Below are 16,984 nucleotides of genomic sequence, written 5' to 3'. Positions count from 1 at the left end.
ACTTGCACCCTCGTTTGTTTTGGCCATATTTTATTTACCGAAGCAGATTTACAGGGTCATAAAAGATCGGTAAATACGTACAATGGAAATATACAAACATTCGAGAATCACCCCCGAGGGTATATTTCTTGTTTCACAGTCAAACGGAAGTGAAAATATTCACAAATCGCGCTAGAACACAGATTTTTTGTGCTTTTACGTGTAGGCTTGCAAACCGGGGAATTTAATTTACTACCATTTTGCTAGTGTTTCCTTTTCTTCTCCAGTTTATATATGTACTTCTTTTATATGCGTAAGTGTCTCCTTTAAGATTTTCCATATTTCCTAGTTCAGTGATTCGGCTTTGGCCCATACCCCATACGAGTATGTCATATGTCAATTTTTTCGTATTTTTTTTGGGTTCATTGATGATTTCTGACTAACCGCTTTGTGCATCGTTCATATTATCCTCTAGCGATATTATGAATATTACGTTCGTCATTTTAACTTCTGGGATATACATCCAAGCAAAATACTACAGAAAATTTTACTAAAAAGTTACGGGTAGGTACCTATACGAATAAAAATGAAAAATGCGTCGAGTGTTTAATAACGTTATTTTAAATACATTAAAATAAAATCAGAAAACTTTTATCTTCTTCAGTTCTAACCGTTAACTAACAACCTGAAACAGTGTGAATTTTGTGAATAATGTATGAAAAGCCCGTTTCAAAACTCCTACTTCGATTATTTCCTTTATGGATATTTACAGAACACACGTTAATGTCTGTATTTGATAAATTTCAGAAGGTTCCTTTCAAGAAATATTCGTATCTTTATAAAATATTTTGATGTTACAGTAAGTCAGGTTCGATCCTGTCCCTACTCCGAAAGTAAGCCCTTATTAATGTAATATTACGTTTCTTATTTTTTTCAAAGACTGAAAATCCTTTTGATAACGTCAAAACAGAGATATTTTTAATTACGATTTTATTCTACATAAAACATAACTTATTATCAGCCTTCTCTCAAGCCTAAGGCCCTGAATCTCCCTCTGAAATTACGTAAAAAATGTTTTCCCAATAAAAAAGATACGAGAATATCGTAATCCTGTTAACTTTTCAAGGTAAAATGAAAAACATTGTAAATCTCAAAATGTTTCTCGCCGCGAGCATTTCTTCTCGCAAACAAAGGAAATTATTTTTTTAAACAACCGTCTCTTTTCAAACACATAGATATATAAAAATAAGAATAATTTTGGATAATTAACACAGCGCTTTTTTTGCTACCTCAAAGGCGCATACATATATATATATATATACATATACATATACATATACACACACATATATATATATATATATATATATATATATATATATATATATATATATATATATATATATATATATGTGTGTGTATATGTATATGTATATGTATATATATATATATGTATGCGCCTTTGAGGTAGCAAAAAAAGCGCTGTGTTAATTATATATATATATATATATATATATATATATATATATATATATATATATATATATATATATATATATATATATATATATATATATATATATATATATATATATATATATATATATATATATATATATATATATATATATATATATATATATATATATATATATATATATATATATATATATATATATATATATATATAAATATGATGCTCCTCAAACTTAAAGACTCGCTATATGGATATAACCTTCATAGCATACAATTTTATAACCTTTGTCATCATAAAAAATTGAATTGATATCTCAAATGAGACAATGTTTGTTTGTAGTAATATCTCATTAAACGGAAATCAAATTATTTACATATTTTGCGACCTGTCATTGGCTGGTTTTAGTGATCATTTTATGCTAAGTACAATATTCATCGTTCTTCCTATAATTTGAACTACTTACTACTGAATTATATAACCTATTTTATAACAAAAACGATAAACATTGAGCCTTATTTGAAAATAATATAATTTCTGAAAAATCTTCTTAAAAATCTTATGTTAAACTTCAAAATATGGGTAAAAGTTAATTTGCCCTAATACCGGAATCTCATAGTAATATATTATAAATTAATATTTTTTGCGGTGTTTCCGTTCGCTAAATATTCTTAACTTTTAATATTCCCACACCTTATTTTAAAAGCTCCCTAACGTACTAAGTAAATGCTCCCTCTATATACTTGCTACTGAAAAAGCTTTCACAATATTAAACGTGCTTTATCAATTTCCAGTGCCGTTGCTGAGGTGCTTCGCCGGGCTTTGGAAGTACGTGGAATATATCGGCAGTGAAGTGCGTCTATACCGAGGATATATACATACATAGTATATTGCCAGCGGAGTGCGTCAACCCTCATATTACAGGTATGTAGCTGATATTTAAATTTTGTGAGGGCGAGACTTCAATTTAAATACCGTCTTCATATATTTCGAGCTCATTTTGTCAGCAATGTTAACATGTTAAATTTCCCTTGATCTTTAATTCTCGTAGAAAATATTCAGCAAAATTCATCGAAATCGAATATGAGATTCTTTTATAAAATTTGAGGGTATGTATGTACTCATACGAGTATCAGATGCATTTGTCTTCATATAACCCGAGCTCATTTTGACAGTAATGTTAACATGTTAAACGTTCCCTTAATCTTTGAATCTCATAGAAAATATTCTGCGAAATTCATCGGAATCGAATATGAGTTTATTTTATAAAATTTGAGGGTACGTACTCGTACGAGTATCAGTTGCTTATGTCTTGATACATTTCGAGCTAATTTTGTTAGTTATGTAAACATGTTATCTTTCCCTTAATCTTTAATTCTCATAGAAAATATTCTGCAACATTAATCGAAATCGATTATGATATTCTTTTATAAAGTTTGGGGTATGTATCAGATGCAAACGTATATTATCCACCATTATCGAACTTTTGATTTTGATTATTTTTATTTATTATGTCAGACACTGGATACTTAACACTTCGGATGATAAATCAATAAACGTATTGTTAGACTTACCAGACATCCCGGTTTGACCGGGCAGTCCCGGTTTTCAGACAAAATCCCGGCCGGTTTACTTCACGTCCCGGTAAAAATTATAGTAAATTTTAGATTATAATTCTAAAAATAATTATGTAATGGATTATTAAGGATAATTTCTTTGTCAATAAAATTAATAAAACTGGGAATAAAATAAAATCACAATTTATCCTTAAACAATGTTTTGATGAATGAAAATTAGTTGAATAAATAGTATTGGTATATCAATTATCCCATTCTGTAACTACATGTATTATTATAATAAATATTTGTTATTTTAGTTTTAACACTTAATTACTTATAATTAATAAAAGTTTTGTTCTTAGTAAGGTCTTTCTAACGCTAAATTACTCATACACGCATGGGATGAGGAAATACCCGAACTCGTGATTAATTACATTTTTCTATACGCATAAGAATAACTAATAATTCACGTTTCTCAAAGAAATTAATCGTAAATCATCATATGTGATATCTCTCTAAATAATACATTTATAAAACTGTTATAATGTATTTTCATTTTCATTTAATGTGATTGTTATTTTCCATAAGTTACTGACGACATTTAAAAAAAAGTAAATGGTAAGAAAATGAAAACATTGGTGCCAAACCGTCTTAATGCGTTTTTTTTATTTATATGATTGTTAATTTGATTGATTCAAATTATTTTCTTAATATTTGTGTTGCGAATATGATCTGTGCAGGAAAATAAATGTATAAAGACATATATGTTAGACAATAATTAGTTTTAAACTACTCTTTCATTTATTACCATCACTAGCGCTGTTCTAGTTGCCAGTTATGTTTTTACGTTTTATGTTGTATGTTTTTATGTTTTACGTTTTTGCTATGTTTTTTTTATTAAAAATAATAAAACGATACCTCAGTTTAAGTAAAAAACAGTCAAGTTTTGCAAGTACAATCCTGAGTATTTAAATAATTACTAAAAATGTATAGTATCTACGTTACTTTATTATTTATATGTGTTAAAAATGCGTTCCATGGCTATGCGACCCTAACGGACCCGAGCTATATGCGCCAGATGCGACAAATTTGACCAGCCAATCAGACGCTGTAATGAAAGGAAAGTTAAACTTCGATTTAATTACTGACTTGGCGTTTAATTTGTAGAACTCCATTTTAATTTATGTATTAATTTTAAATCAAACACAGATTTTTTGAGTCTACTTTTTGAGTGAACTTAGTAGACTCAAAAAATCTGTGTTTGATTTAATATTAATACATAAGTTAAACTTCGACCTAACTTTTATTATTATGTCCAAGAAAAAAATAATGTATTATATAATATCACAGCGAATCACCTTTGAGGTAGTAGTACTTTACGAAAATGGCAGTAGGTATATAAATTACACAATATTGTTATTACCATATGTGTGTCGCCTACTTTCGAAATCCGCCAGATCCAAGTTATTTTACAAAAAATGCAAAATTCTCCGGGTAACATTTATGTTTAAGAGATTTGTCTGTCTGTAGATTAAATATTATGAAATAGAGAATTTTCCCATTTTTAAAAAAATTTATTCAGTATTTAAAATCACGAAACACAAACCGATAATGGCGTCATATTAATATTTGACCTATCCCCGCTCTCTGATTGGCAGATATGGGTCAGACAGCAAGTTCCATGAATAAAGCGGAATTTGAAATACAACGCTGTTTTTAAGTATTTTTTATCAGAGTTTTCAAGCATATAAATATTTTAAACAACAGAGCCCACAATTGGCATTCCGATAGAGTATTTATTTTAAAATCTTATAAAATTGGATCTTGGGGATTTTGAAAGTAGGCGACACATGTGATGATTAGTATTTTATCCTAAATAAAATGTAGCCTTTATATGAATACCACTCCCAAGCACCTTTTCTTGGATTATTACTTACGCTGAAAAAATATCACTCACTTTGTGCAAATCGCAAGTATGAGTACCTAGTGGAGAATATAGGCTAGTAGATAGGAACTCCCTCTGTGTGTGGAATATTATAGAACCAAAGAGAATTTGAGATAAGAAGGATAATTCAGTTACGCGTAGATATATTAATTTATAAAAGCCCTGTTTCACACAAGGGGTTCGCTTACAAAGTTTTAAATCTTATAAGAGGGAAAGAACTTCAAATGTATGCTTTACATACGTATATATATGTATATACAGGGTGGCCAAATGAAAATTTGCGGTGTTTAGAGTGTTATTATAGATATGCTGATGAAACGACCGATGTCAAAAAAAAATTATTACACATATAATGCAGTTTTAAAATATTTTTTTAAATTAAAGTATCTAAGAATACAGCTCATAAAATGCAGTTATACAGCCATCTTCCTTGAAAATCTGGCCCCACTGCACAGTTACTTTAGAATGCAGAGGTTTAAATATAAAAATAAACCACTTGTATAAGACCACTTTTTGAGTTTATTCATGTAAACACGACTAGTTTCGGGAACTACTGATGTTCTCATAACAGGCGAAAATATAAGCCGCAAAAGTTGCCAAATCAATAAATAAAAGAATACAGATGTTGTTAGTGAATTTGTATGAATTGCGTGACAGCCCATTACCGACTATTGTGCTTATTTACGTATACTGATAAGTGGAAATGGGTTTTATCACATATAAAAAGGATTAATCCGCAAATCCTGTGCTTTTAGAGGCTTGTCTGTAGAAAGGATAGTAAGGATAGGGAAGGTGAATTTAAAAAATGAATCACAAACATCCAGACCTATAAACAAAAGATTTAGGTTCGGTAAATGATATGAAACATCTTTCGGTTGTAAGCCCTGGGATGCTCAGACTTCCATATTCTTTCATATATAGGGGAATGATAGATGTTTTTGAATATCAAGTCGAGACACCCAAAAATTGACATCTCATGTGATCTTAGGGTGAATAATCCAGTGTCCGATATGATAAATAATATTAATAATCTTCTACATTATTTCTACTGGTTGTAAACGTTATTTAAAATAAATATGTTGGTGTAAAACTTTGTAATACATGTATTTTTATTTGTAATAAAAATACATGTTTTTCTACTTCATCGTTTCATTAGTAACACTTTAAAAATCATTATTATCACAAAGCTTTCACCCTGTATACGTGAACGTATATCCATAATATATTGTGATTGTCCTGAAACAGATATCATTTGTTCAGTTTATTTCACGGATGATCCTGTATTCAGGAAATTAAATTGTAAGACTCGATTCACAGTTGGATAGGTGCGTGTGTAATTTATAATTTATTATTTTCCCTTAAATATTTTATCCTGTATTTGACTCTAAGGGGTGAAATCAATCCTCGCCTACATGAAATTTAAATCCATAATAATAATAATCCCCTGATTAACATGTTTTGAGAAATATCTTGTAGGACGCTTTACGTATTGTGATTCCTGTATACAATAATCAATATTTTCGATGCTTGTTTTTCTTATTTAATCATAAAATATTAAATTCTTGTGTAGACTTTAATTTTCAACCATCGAAATGAAAATTATGTACATTAACTTTATTTTTAGACTAGCTGTTCCCGTCTAGCACTCTGTAAAAAGCAAATATTTCATATTTAAATCAAGTTTTACTTGGTAAATACCACTATTTCTTTTAATCTTTTTTTTTTATCTAATGTGACACGTGTTTCGATGCATTCTGTATCATTTTCAAACATTGTATGCTGCGGAATTCATCGAAAATCGTGTCGCAATAGATTTAAAGAAATAGTGATATTTACCAAGTAAAAATGTTAAATCAATTAATAAAGCAAATACGAGTACCTGTATCATTAACATTGTGAAGCAATGAAAATATTGAAAATCTATAAAACTTTAGAAGCTGTCAAAAAGCACGTTGTCCGCTATAAGCAATGTTAAGTATTGCGCATTATGCTATTACGTTCAACAGATGGCGCTGCCATTGCGATAATTTTATTATTATCTATTACAGGTAATAAAACCTGTCACCGGTCCAAAGTTAATACGCGCGTATTCGATTGCAATGTTGTGTCAAAAATTCATAGCAATCGGTGACTAACTTGACATGAAATTTAAAATTTTAAACCACATTTTTACATTTTTATTTATGTACATACCTAGATATACTTGTTTATATTATTTTTATTATTATAATGATTATTTTTTATTTGCATACTTATCTAGGGCATTGGAAATTATCATTAAAAAAGCTGATTTTCTGTGATTTATGTTTTGTACGATTTTATGATTAACGGTTATTCGGTCGGAAAACAATGACCGATTAAACGCAGTCTAGTAGGCAAATGCACCGGTACTAGTTATTAGCGCTTCAATCAAAAGAATCAGCCAACAAGTAATAATTTCTGACGTGCACGCCAACTATCCGCTTTACATTGCAAATTTATTATTTTCTGCTTGATTATTCATTGGGCTTCTTATTCGTGGGACGTCAATGTAATATATTTTTATTAAATCAATCTCTTTGGTGACATAATAACGATTTTTCGTGTCAATGACCTGCTGATTAATAAATAACTCATAAATAGCAATGGACTACTTATATAGCGCCATTATTGTAAAAAATCACCTTAAGGCTGGATAATCAATAACCCGCAAATTGATTTCCTTTAAACTCAGATAAATTTAACGTAATTGTTTTTTTTTACTCAAAACACCATTTTTATTATTTCAAAGGACAGTTGATAAAAATGATAAAATATATTCAATCGCAAAAAAAGGTGCGTGGATAGCAAGTGTGACTTCTCGCGCCGCCGGTTGCGCATAGGCTTTGCATATTTGAGAATATACCCTTTAGGGTGTTTTGCAACGTAAACAAAAATGTACGTATTTTACAGTTTTAACATTTAAATTTTTTGGAGATGCTTGCATGTGGAAGTGGCGAAGATTGTTTGCAGAGAGAGATCGGTGTCGTGTTCTATTATCTCTGCCTACCCTTGCAGAGAAGCGGCGTGATGGTTAGTAAGTTAATTAGTTTATTTTCAATTAAATAATTAATTTAGATACTTATGTATAGATAGTTACGCAATTCAGTTGATTTTTTACCCGTAGACATTGATGTCTACGGGAAAGAGTGAAAGGGTAGGCAGAGAGTATAGAACGCCACACCAATTTGTCTCGCCAAATAAGCATCGCCTCTTCCACATTCATGCATCTCCTCAAACACACCTGACGATTCTAATCGTAATTGAACATCCACACCACTTTTTGTAGATTGTAAATGTACCTATTTAATATCTAACTGCCATCTTTATACTATCTCGACGCAACATCCAACTCTTTCGAGTCAGTAGCAGAGATATGTTCTTATTAACTGCGATATCACTTCGTTTATTCGCCTTTGGTCTAAAAATTCTCGCGGTGCATACCAAAAATGATTTTAAATAGTCAAACAACTAGATCTAATGAAACAAATAGGTACTAAATCGAGGTTTCATAAATATATTTCTATGATTCCTAATTTGCCTAAAAAACGATGAATAAATTTGACTTCTTTATTGACTTTGTGTTCAATTTGTAGAACTTCATTTTAATTTATGTATTAACTGTGAAATCAAACACAAATATTTTTGAGTCTACTAAGTTGTATTTTATTGTTAAAAAATAAATTCTTCCTTTCCCAAAAAATAAATATAAATATAAAAGTGTACGCACCTACATCCCCTTTTATCTATTGTTGTCTCCCGTAAATTATTACTGCACATGTCAAAACTATTACTTAAGTACCTAGAATTGTATAGCTATAAAAGGACCGTTAGTCCATTTAATCTTCACATTCGTTTGAAAATGCCATAACTAGGCGAAACAATTGTCGCAATTTTATTTTTTTGGCGGTTTTTAAATCAAAGACTCATAAAAATCTGTGTTTGGTGTAACAATTAATACACAAACTTGACTTAAATGAAGCACCCAATTAAATTTAAATTTACATTGAAACTGCATAAAAAAATTCAATAAAAAATATAAATTCAATCAAAATACGTTGAATGTTGGCATACTATCGATTAAAGTTACTATTTGACATCGAAGCTTTCTAAAAACTTTTTCTAATGGGCTAAAAGTTCAATGCTCAAAAGTGTACAAACAAGAATAATCAATTCAAAACCAATATTTGGCCTGTAGTAGTTCCAACGTACAATGTCGGTAAATACGAGAGCACCAGTGGCGGTACTTCCCTAGAAGCCCAAAAGCCCGGCTTGCCTAAAAACTCCAAATAAAAATGACTAAATCTAGACCAAATTATTAAAAATACATAATTAATGTGTGACTGTTTTTAAATTATCTCGCGCTTATATGATTATTAAACACTATGCATGCCATTATATGGTGATGGTACTTATTGGTGATGGTTGATATCTGAAGAAGATATTTTATTAAAGTGAACATTTTCTTTATTTAAAGGTGATGGCTATACCTTACAAAAGCTACATGTATGCATATTTTTACAATGATTACAATACATTATTTATATTTATAATACTTTCTGGGAGCTTACTATGCTGGGAATGATATGAGGTGAAGAAATTATAGGTACATCATGTATTCACGAATGTGAAAAATAATGGGCTTGCCTTACTGGTAAACCCTAGGCACGCCACTGGAGAGCACACTCCTTTATTTAAATTTTCGTGTTTAATTCCGGTTTGAATGTTTACCGTTACGTAAATGAGATACTCGTCAACATTTCTGAATAGATTAACTCGGTCCATTATTAAAAATCTAAAAAAATGTGTTACGGCTTGATAACATACACGCTGCTTATCTGGTATTCGGTGAGATTGAATATCGTATGAATATTAGTTTATGTATGTCATTAACTCGCACTTATTTTGGCAAAATGTTAGTTGTAATTAAAATCAAAAATTTGTAAGGGGCGTTATAGAATTAAAATTAAAAATTAATCAATTAATCAATTAAATTAAATCAATTAAAATTAATCAATTAAAATTTTATGTATCGATATTTTGTAATGAATTATGAAAAAACACATTTTTTTTAAATTTATGTACTAACGAGTGTAAAACATTTTAGATTATATTTATCATTGGAATTACATTGTATAATGTTCTTTTGGACTTCTTCTTCTAACTCTTATCCGCACTCAATGGTGCATAGGGCACTGCATTAAATAAACGCAGTGTTTTCTTGATCGTTGACACATGAAGGAAAGGTGATCTGTAACAGTCCGGGGTAGTATGAAATAAATATTATAGTGAAAAATCACTTATATTTATTTTACCCGCCCCTGGGAATCGAACCCGGAACCTCCATGACGATAGCCGGGCGTGCTGACCATTACACTACTGAGGCGGACTGCTTCGTTTTTGGACGGTGATATATTATGTTCATAGCAGTATTTAGCACCTTATTTTAGAGTTTGAACCACAAAACTGACGATTTCAGGTACGAAGAAACCCTTTTTCAGATTAAATAATAGAAGATCACATTTAATAGAAAAGAAAAACAGTGTTTTTTTGTTTTTATTTATTTTATTATTTATATATTAGGGGGTTGAATTAATTCTCGCCGTTTTTTGTAGTATTTTGAATTGAAAATATTATCTTTTTTAAAAGTAAGAATTTATTAAAAGTATTGCCCTTCTTTCTAGATTACTTTGACCCATCTTTCAGGAAAAAGTCGTATTCCCCTATAAAAGAAAACCTTGTCTTTTGAGGCAATCAAATTTTCAACCAATAACTCGACTTCTCGATAACTTTTGAAAATTTCTCCCGATAATCCATGCTGCATGGACCGAAACAGATGATTATCGGATGGTGCGACGTCAGGGGAGTAGGGCGGGTGTGACAGAACCTCCCAGCCAAAGGAGTTTATCTGTTCTTTTACCACTTTGGCAACATGCAGGCGCGCGTTGTCGAGCAGAATGAGAATCGACTCGTGCCTGGCTGCGTATTCTGGACGTTTTTTCTTCAATTGATGTTTTCAGCTTGATCATTTGCTGCTTGTAAACCTCTGCTGTGACTGTTGGCCTGCTTTGAGAAGCTCGAAAAAAAAATACTCCCTGCTGATCCCACCAAATGCAAAGCATCGTTTTTGAGCCGTGAATGTTGCGTTTTGCAATGCTGGCTTCAGCAGGGAGTGGCTGACCTGGCTGGCAGATGACTTTGCGGCGTTTGGGGTTGTCAAAGAAGATCCACTTCTCATCACTGGTGATGACGCGATGCAAAAAACCTTTTCTGTGATGCCGTTGCAAGAGTGAATCACACATGCAAAGTCGCCTTTCCATATCTCTCTCCTTCAGAGCATACGGGACCCAGTTTCCCTGCCGATGAACAAGGCCCATAGCCTTAATTTTGAGGCGGTTTGAGGCGGTTGAAAGTGCTACGTGGGTGTTCGAGGCAGCAGGGGACAGGAAAACAAAAAAAACGAAAGGAATCTATTTAAATCACAGAGAAATATTAAATTTTTATAAACGGCGAGAACTAATTCAACCCCCTATTATATAAAACGCAGTGAGTGAGAATATCAGTAGAAAATCGTCAACCTTTAATGATATACAAAATGTTAATTAACGTGATATTTGATTTGCAGACCCTTAATAATCAATTTAGTATGAAATAAATACCCATCAGATCACAGTCTTTGAGTTATTTTTTGGCGTATTTTGTATTTACATATAAATACGGTGACTGAAATACGTCTTTGATGTTTATTTATCAAGTATTTGGTGTAATTGACTATTAAATATATTTATCGAAACTTTTTTTACTCAGGTTGTTTGATATTTTCCATACATAAAATGGAAGCACTGTGTATAAAATAAATAAATAAATATTCACCCGTTTAGTTACCCTTGGCAAATATATGATGAAACTCTTGGAACGTGACGAAAAAAAGTTTTTTTTTCACCGTCAGACACGTATGCCATACTCAAATGTTTATTCAAGGGACACGAATTTGTGGAAATGGAAGAACTCTGCAAACAATTTCGGATAAAAGTATGTTAGTTGTCGGGATAACAATAAAACTGTTGATACAGCCGACTCAAAAATTCTAAACAAAATAAAACACGCGATCTAGATTTATAAGAAATAATATGTTTACATTTTTTCCGCTTTTATGGAAAATCGACCAATGTGTATTATATTATATCGATAAAAGTAAATGATTTTGCATGAATTAGATAAAAATAAACGATTTGGTATGAACAGTCTTTTTTTTTTTTTTAACTTAAACTATTCGCATATTTTTTTAACGCTATTATTGTTTGCACCCAATAGTATGAAATATACCGCACCAAATCCACACCGATTTGAATACATATACTGTATATTTATTCACACAGGGAAGGTGATCAATCGAACGTATCAGGTACCATTCCAGGGTAACATTGAATTAATACCACTTTCATATATTATACCACATAGGAATCGAACCCGGGCCTTCATATACGGTAGCCAAAGAAAGTTTCTACTGCGCTATGAAGAGAGAGGAGGTTTCTTACAAAATTCAGAACTTTTGTAATAAAAATTTGGAGACCATCAAAATACTTTTAAAAAAATTACAAAGAACAATTAGTTTAGTTAAAATAAAAAAATGACATTTTTAGGCATCTAGTAAGTAAAATAATTCTGAAAGAATCTTATTAGAAGGTTTAGATCATAAAAGAAAATTTAGTAATTTAAACCATACATAGATAGTCTCCGAAGAAGTACCACGCGGAAGATGTTTTTATTTATTTTTTTATTTATTTATTTTCATAATACATAGATACATTCAATATACATATTCATTTCATATACACATTTATTATACGTATTACGGCTCTTTAGGCATGGCCTGTGTTGAGCCGAATACTAACATGGTAATACAAAGTTTATATATTTGTTTTTTAATTTTTAATATATATATTTTTTTTAACGATTAGATTATAAACATAAGATACAGGAGATACAAAAATAATTTATGTTTTAAGGTTTTTCAATTGAAGTATAAATATTTCTTCTCAAACATGAGTGGTGTGGTTGTCAATCAGGCGTACAATGGTGAATGTTACAAGGGTAAAAAGTGATCACTTAAAGCAATTAATTAGTCGTTAGCCCTGTAAATACCCAGACTTCCATATTCTTTCTTAAAAAAACTGTTTTTTAAGCGAGTTTAAATTGATTGCTTAAAATAACCGAGACTTTTTTTCCGGAAATATAGGTACGTTTCATGATTTAAATAAATTACGTTAGAATTTAGAAAATATCGTTTGTATTTTGAAGATTTGAATGAGAAAACGATGTAATATATATTTTGTAATCCAATTCATTCGTGTTTGCTTCCGGTTTGATATCAAATTTCGCTAGATAAATATACATTTAACATGCGGGTTAAAATGATAAGAACGGCAATATCATATTAATTTACATCATATAATACGTAACAAAGTTAACACGTGTTGCTTTGCGAATAAATCTGTTTAAAACACACATTGTTAGAACGGAGTGATATCTTGAAGTTAATTGTATTTCGTTAAATTAAATTAACGCTTTTGTAATTGATTACAAAGGTCACAATTAAAATATCTTTTTTTTTTTCATTTAGATTGTTTTTAAACAATTAAGTGTGAAATATCACATCTGATTTTTCAAGTTAGATCAGGGTATTCTGATGTTTATCACACATTTTTATGGTATAATATGTGTGAGATTCTTGTACAAATTTTTATTGTAACTGATTCTCGTGTCTCAAGTTTTTTGTTGTTGTTACTTATTGGGTGAATTTTAAAAATACTTTTAAGTTTTATTTTCAATATAACACAAATACTCTAAATTACTCAGCTACAGAAACAGCTACTAAGCAAACGTTTCATCAAGATGTCATCGATGCCACCTTTTCGTGTTTTATTATCTTTTCCATCCAACATTATTCAAAATATTTTTATGTAACATTATTTATTTAACTTTATTTATAAAACTTCATTTAAACAGTAACATTAACCAATTCTACCCATGATTAACAACCATGGGTAGAATTGATAAATGTTTGTAACACGTGTGTAAAGTGATCACTTGAACCGTACGGTCGGAAGCCCTGTAAATGTCCAGATTTTTATATTCTTCTTCATCTATGTAGACATGTCAAAAATAATGTAAAATTGAAGATATCCAGATTTCGGAAACAAGTACATACATCCAAAATAGTTTTAATAAATTCCGCACCCCAATGGTACATAGGCCACTGCGTCATATAAACGCAGTGTTATCTTGATCGTTTACACATGAAGGAAAGGTGATCAGCCCTCCGCTTCAGGTACCAGTCCAGGGTAATATTAAATAAATATGACAGTGAGAAAATCACTTACATTTATTTTACCCCCCTTGGGAATCGAACCCGGGATCTCCAGAATGGTAGCCAAGCGTGCTGACCATTACACTACGGAGGCGGACGTACCATACATACTAAAGATAAATATTTCAATGACGGAAAAAATAGTTTGCGGTGAAATAAAAATGTTCTTCCAATAGTTTATATGTTTAAGCTATTTGTTTTCTTATATATAAAATATTTACTGAATCCTAGTTTGCTTGGTCACATTATATGATTTAAAATTAAATTAGTAGAAAAAAATCATACAACACAAATTTTTGGAACTCCTGCATATATCATTAATCTCATGACCATGAAAAAATGAGTTCACAAGAGCCATCTTTGTTCGATTAAGAAAGTTTTTCAATAAACAGGCACCTTTTTTATTTATGATCTCATATGTAAATTATCATGAGATTGATGATTTATATTTTATTTATTGTTTCGGCATTAACTTTGTGGTAAGACATGTTACAATTATTAAAGAAAACACTTGTTTTTTACCACTTGAGTTTTATTATAGACTACATGTTTCAGAAGTTAAACTTCCATCATTCACTTATTATACAGACCTGAATGATGGAAGTTTTACTTCGGAAAAATGTAGTCTGTAATAAAACTCAAGTGGTAAAAAACAAGTGTTTTCTTTAATCATTATAATGATTTATACATAGCTTTTTAACAAGTTAGCAGTGTAGAATCAATCGCGGGTAGAATGGCGAATGTTGCACGTATGTAAAGAGATCACTTAACCAGTCTATGACAGCCCTGTAAATACTCAGACTTCCATATTCTTCTTCATCTATTTTGAGACGTCAAACGTAAAAATTACTTTTAAGTGGAGAAAACTACTGGTAGATTTGTGAACAAGTATTTGGACACACTAAAAAAGTTGTGAATAATAAAAAATCAACTGGGATCACAGCCCTGGACCTTGAAGATAGAAGATAATTAATCTAAACTCAGCTTCTTCCAGGGTATTAATTTAACGTCATTGTTATTAAAAAGGAAACGTGCGTGTAAACAATTTATTCGAACAATACAGTAAATACTATACAAATAGAAGTACGATACAGAATATTGCAGGGTTGAAATAAATTCAAGAGTACTTGAAATTTCAACAACTTCGGCGCCTCCTTTTTCTGATAGTGAGGCATTCGCGCTCGTTGGACTTGCAGCACCGGTTCCTCTTGAAGCGGCCGGACTTTGAATCTCTGCAGCGTCTCGTCTTGAACGTTTTCCCCCGGCTCGGGCGATTGCTGCTGCGCAACCGGCCGCAGCGCCTGCGCTTCCTGGAGCAGGACCTCCTTCTGGGCCGCCTCCTCCTGCGCCTGGAGCACGAGCGACGTCTCTTCCGCCGTCGCGAACAAGACCGTTTGCGCCGCCTTCCGCACGAGTCCTCGCAAGAGGTTGAAGGAAAAGCGTCCGGACCTTCTTCCAGTAGTTGAGGCAAAATCACTTTCATTTTAACGCTTCTCAATTTATTTTCCACTATAATTTGTTCAGGTTCTCAGTAAAATATTAAAAATATAAATAAATACTAAACGGACAATTTTTCACAACACATCCATGCCGAAAAATGCGGATTACAATTTAAAATCGGCTCATACGATTCTATTTGTATGAAAATTCGAATGATTTTGTTTGAGATTCCTTCAATATTTTCGAATGTTTGTTTGCAGAGATTTCTCTAATATTAGAGTACTTGCGTGAACGCGTACCTACTTGAAAATTAATATCTAACGTACTTAGCGAGAGTGTGTACTAAAAAAATTAACAGAAAAATACAAAATACAAATACGAGAAAAAAAATATTCCTTTATATATTGAGGTGGGTTGAGTAATTAATATCTAGAGGTGTAGGTTAAAGGGCGGGACTTTGTTACATGGGAACATAGATAATAATGGTGATGTATTTTGGAAATAAAATTTTTATGTATTTCTAAATTTCACAAATAATTTAAGGTCAAGCCATACAAAGAATACAAAAAATAGTATTATACGAGTGTTTAATTTACAATTAATTTTTTTACAAATTTTGAGATCTTTCTAATAAAATACCATCACAATTTCCATCAAAGATTATTAATTACTTGAGAGACAGAGAAAAAATGTAACTAACTTAACCAAAAAGTAATAGTTAGTTTTTTTTAAAAAAATCTTGTATCACACTTGTACCACATTGAGTTATTCTTCCTTGCACTTCTGGATATGATGTATTCCCGAATAAATAATAAATCCCTCAAACAAAGCATCTAAGCCCATATCGATTCAATTCTAGTCGACAAACATCTCGAGGATTCACTAAACATAGACCTATATATCAGTCACGCTTACTCCGCGTTACATATTTGCCATATATCAGACATTGTGTAAACAGTACTGAAAATGTTGTTTGCCAACTTAACCCGCTGTTCTCCCTCGAAACAGGGTTGCCTGTAGCGCATCGCGTAATATGGACTCCATTTACTTACTATCTCTAATGTTTGGACGGATTCTAACGTGTACAAACAAATTTTCGATCGGGCATTATTTGTATTGTACTTTATACTCGTACTATCTGATATAAACAAAGGTATGGAAGCATTGAAAAACCTTTGAATTACATTGGAACCCCGAAA

General features: G+C 31.2%; 1 protein-coding gene across 1 annotated transcript in view; it reads left to right on the top strand.

The window, feature by feature from the left end:
• The window catches only part of Tl (toll like receptor), a 277,297-nt gene that overhangs the window by 62,386 nt on the left and 197,927 nt on the right, over positions 1–16,984 (top strand). Inside the window, exon 2 of the mRNA XM_088263907.1 lies at positions 2,248–2,377. The gene's annotated coding sequence lies outside the window, so the exon portion shown is untranslated. The remainder of the gene's footprint in view (positions 1–2,247; positions 2,378–16,984) is intronic.

Source organism: Brachycentrus maculatus, unplaced genomic scaffold, assembly GCF_059751285.1.
Source record: "Brachycentrus maculatus isolate JH-2025_06_01 unplaced genomic scaffold, ASM5975128v1 h1tg000207l, whole genome shotgun sequence".
Classification (NCBI taxonomy): domain Eukaryota; kingdom Metazoa; phylum Arthropoda; class Insecta; order Trichoptera; family Brachycentridae; genus Brachycentrus; species Brachycentrus maculatus.
Note: the sequence above shows the minus strand (reverse complement) of the source record. Positions and strands in the feature narration are given on the sequence as shown.